The sequence below is a fragment of the Chaetodon trifascialis genome, chromosome 5 (genome assembly GCF_039877785.1).
Source record: "Chaetodon trifascialis isolate fChaTrf1 chromosome 5, fChaTrf1.hap1, whole genome shotgun sequence".
NCBI lineage: Eukaryota > Metazoa > Chordata > Actinopteri > Chaetodontiformes > Chaetodontidae > Chaetodon > Chaetodon trifascialis.
In genome coordinates, this window is record NC_092060.1 from 6,940,203 (window position 1) to 6,944,729 (window position 4,527).

A 4,527-nucleotide genomic window follows, 5' to 3' on the forward strand; every position below is an offset into this window, starting at 1 on the left:
GGTCTTTTGTAAACCATGAGCAAGACAGCAACTTGTCAACCATTATGGCATGACAAAGCCATAGACACGCCGTCATCCAATGACTGTGAAGACTCACCTTTACCTTACAAAAAATCAAGTACTTGCTTCTGGCTACCAGTGTTTTTCTGTCAAACAAAAGGCATTTCAGGTTGCTGTATAAAGCACCAGATAATGCTGATAGACTATTAAGAGATGTCTTAAATGGCAGTGGTGGGATTTGAACCCACGCCTCCTGAGAGACTGGAGCCTTAATCCAGCGCCTTAGACCACTCGGCCACACTACCTTCTATAGAATGCCAAAAATTCAATCAGTCAGCAAGTGAGGGGGTATATCAGTAGGCTTACTCAAGATGTTTCCTCAAAAATAAGAGTCACCATTGTAATGTATAATTAAATTACATGAATTGCATGTAATGGGAATATTGTTGCCAGCATCACTGAGGAGAGAAAAATGTAACATTCGACACTTGTGGCAATGATTTCTCAGTTTACTGATTCAGTTTTTATTTTGCAATCAATCAGTTTATAGTATTTGTACATATATAGGAATACACATTAAATCCTGCTGAGACCAAAAATGGAGAATAATACACAAGTTATGATTAAGGTTATTGTATTGTCTCCCATAGAAGAAACTGCTGCATCAACCAAGCTTTACAATAAAAAATACATTAAGAAGAACACATGTGCAAACCTGCCTGAGAAAGGCCTGAGATAAAACAACCAAGCAAATGAGCCAAAAAGCCATTCACACTGTTCAATTATATTCATCTGAACACTTACCTTTTCATAAGGACTTGGGCACTTACATCCTGAAAATGCTGATGCACTCGCATTTGACAACACAAAAATGAAGATTGCTGCATCTTCCAGTTATCTAGAAACATCACAATGTGTGTTTGTGTTTTGTTTTTGTTTTGTTTTTTCCATCTCTGGGTTATGAGATGTTTGGGAATTTGTTACATCCAACTTGCAGGCCACAACAAAGAAGGGAGATGCATGCCAAACTTAGAGCAAACTGAAATTTATTAAATTTACTATACTAATTGAAATGAGGTGTCGATGTCAGGATCAGTGGTGTATGAAAGTGCATGACCACAGTGGTTACTGTGAAGTGCATGTTGTCAGTGTAAAACAAAAGAAGACAACTCTTGAGCCTGTTGAGGGGACTGACACACTGTCCTCTGGGCAGGCAGGCTTAAGTCATTTAGGAACATTGTTCAACATAATTGCATCTCTGCTCCACCCAGCAAAGGCCCTGTAAGACATATTAAACACTCATGCACAGTCCACAGGACTAAGGCAGTGGGTTCTGCTATTGTCACAGACACTGATTATAGTCAGCCAGCCTTGGGGTTGCACCATTTATCCATGGTTTACAAACCAATTACTTCTCTGTAAAGATACCTAGAGTACAAGTTAAGTGGAGCTACAAAAGGAGAACCATGTTAGCAACTTCTGGTCTTAGTTAAAGCTACTAGGAAGCAATTGGCCAAAGTCAAAATTTCTGTTTCTGAAAGCTTACATTGTCATAAGAACCTAAGTGATCTCATTCTAAAAGGAGAACCAAATTGTCAGTAATAGACAAGGCAGAAGTCTTGAATCAGTGAAAGAAAAAGCAATGACAGCAGCACATATCAGTTAGGGCATTAAACACACAAGGAAGAAACTGATGGCTGAGGATGAAAAGCCATCCAGACAGGAAAAGTGTAGGTATATCATGCTGCATCTTTTAATATATATATATATATATATATATATATATATATATATATATATATATATACACACATAATGCTATCCAAAACTTGAAGTTTAGTGACTGATTGCCTGTACTTACTCTGACGCAGTGCAGTTGTAACCAATGCAATGCACCTCTGCTTCCCTGTGGGATTCAGGTTATACCTTGAAAGCAATGGTAAAAAAAAAAAAAAAAAAAAAAAAAAAGGCTATATGAGCTGAAACACAACTTTTTTTAGTTTATTCTCTTAGTTATGTAAAGTGTCAAAAGCTTGGCAATAATTCAACATCTCCTGCACACAGTAGTTCCTTAGTATAAGAGCAAGGGTGTCACACATACATATTTTTGTTGTTTGTCCTCTTGCCGGTCACAGAGACTCTTTGCTTACATCTGGGTATTTTTACTCCAGCTCCCCTTTCATGTTTTCTTTCTGTCTTCTCTCTCTTTGTCCCTTCATGCCCCTTAAGATTCAACTATCTGTTTATGTACTCTGTCTTTGCTTCGCCTTCATACTCCCTCTATTCATCTCTGACTCGGCTTCACCTCAACATGGTCCTCCATATTTCTCTGCCTCCTACTTCCTTTCACTCACTCCAGTATATATATTGCCCACAGTCAGACAGTTCATGGAAATGAGCTGTCAGCATCTCTCAGACATTCCCAGTGGTGTGGAAGGAGAGCTGCTTCTCTTTCGCTCCCTGTCTCTGCTTTTGTCTTTTGGTTTGGTGGAAGGAAGGCTACCTTTCTTTATTTCTTTCCGCTTGGTGCTGCAGGGAAACCTGATGATGCAAATAGGCAAACAGACAAAGATCCACAAATAGATATGTAGAAAGTCAGAGACACACACATGTGTTTGCCCCTGCATCTTATGAATAAAGCACAATACTATGATGCTCTTGAGGTAGTCCCAAACCCCAAACTACCTGATTTTCGTGCTTTGTTCAAACTGGAATACATAAATCTCTCATAAATATACAGGCTGGCAAATAAATAGAAGACAGATAAGACATTCATCATACTTTCTGAGGATGTTTGCCTGCATGTTTGCAACAAATTGAAAAGTTTGACTGCAATGCATAAAATATTTCTGGGTTTTGATGTGCTGGTGTTAGTGCATTTTAGAATGAGACTGATTTAGCGTGGTTCCAGTGGTAGATACATGCTGAGTAATTTGTCAAGACCAGGTGAAAGACCAATGCAAAACTTTATTGTGATCTATTATTCACCAGGGGAAGTTGACTCACCACTTAATTGCTGTTGCTAACACTAACATAAGAAGTCCTAAAATTGCTTTCTTCCCCGTCTACATAGAAAAAGGAGCAATGAGGCCTGGTTCAAACAGCATATAAAACAGCCATAGTTCAAACCAAAATACATTCATTTCATTCAGTCACCTTCTCACAGGGACAAATGTTGCACAAAGTTCACCAAAGTTGATTTCAGCCACATGAATTGGCAGAGCTGACTAAAGGCAAAATGTCTTGACAATTCTGAGCTTTGAGCTACTTAGTTAGGCTGGAGAGCTATGATCACTATCATTAGCAAGCTAATTCTACTTTAAAAAGCTTCTAGCGCTGCAGAATTTGCCACTTTGTCCTGTGCCCAGGCCTTTAGGTTAGATTTAACATGTAATTTGTTTGAAGTTGTGACCTGCAGGGGACACTGAAGGAAGCCAGGGCATTGGGTATGGACATTTAGATCCAGCAGCTACATAGAATTATTATCCTTGAAATATCAGTAACTACTGCTCCATGCTTCTAGCGCTTCCTTTTTTTCTTTCTTTTTTATTTTATTTTATTTTTTTTAGGCTCAACAACTGAACAGTTGCAAACTGTTTCATCACATCAGGGGTACATTTCCACATATGGAATACTTTTCTTCCCTGGTGTCACCTTTGATGTTTGATTGACAGGTTCATTACAACTAGTGTTGAGAGGTTTGGAGACAAATGTGTCGATTTGGGTGGATTTTTCACCATCAAATTTTGAAGTGGCTTATTCCACGTAAGGAATAAATTATACCTGCTGTGCAGCAGTGAGTCGGGGCAGGGCAGGTAGACAAATGAGAAATACCAGAGAATCCATCAGCAGGAATGTCCAGAGCAAAATTATCATCAAGCCTTGGAATCATGTGTCAAATTCACACAGCACAATGCCTGAGTACGTATAAGATGTTCATTCTGCATCATCTGAGTCTTGACCTGAAAAAGCTTTGCCACAAATGACATGTAGTGAATAGCTAACCAGAGAAAAGGTGTGCACTTTAAATTATGGGTGAAAAGTGATCAGAGACGGTGATCACAAAGAAAAAAAAAAACATTAACATTAACATTAACAAACATAACATTGGCAAACACAGGAGGGTCCAGCAGATCCACCTGGCCACTAAAAAGATACTTACAGCACATTCATTGTGCTGGAGCTATTTTTATTACATAGAGGGATGCTGAAGCACAGCAGTGACTCTTCAGCTTATTTGGTCTCTTGTCCCTCTTCAATTCTGCGTGAGTGAAAACAATTTCTGAGCTCTGCTTGTTGCAAACAGACTCAGTGACAGTGATCAGTATATTTTATCAGCAGAAAACTGGATGCTTGTGCACATGTGAATAGGATGAACATCATGCAGCATCTGCCTGTTCTACTAGCTTCACTGCTGCAGGTCATTCTTCACCAGCATGTGCCCATAGCAACTTTGTAACATGGATTTGTTTATGTGGGCTTTTTGCTCCTCCTCCTCTGGTAGCTGGTTTCTGTCTGGGCTCATGA

At 39.2% G+C, this 4,527-nt stretch overlaps 1 non-coding gene across 1 annotated transcript; it reads right to left on the reverse strand.

Moving 5' to 3' along the window:
- Positions 1-223: 223 nt before the first annotated feature.
- On the reverse strand, positions 224-305 carry trnal-aag (transfer RNA leucine (anticodon AAG)). The gene has a single exon. It is a non-coding gene; the product is annotated as a tRNA-Leu (tRNA).
- Between the last annotated feature and the right edge of the window lie 4,222 nt (positions 306-4,527).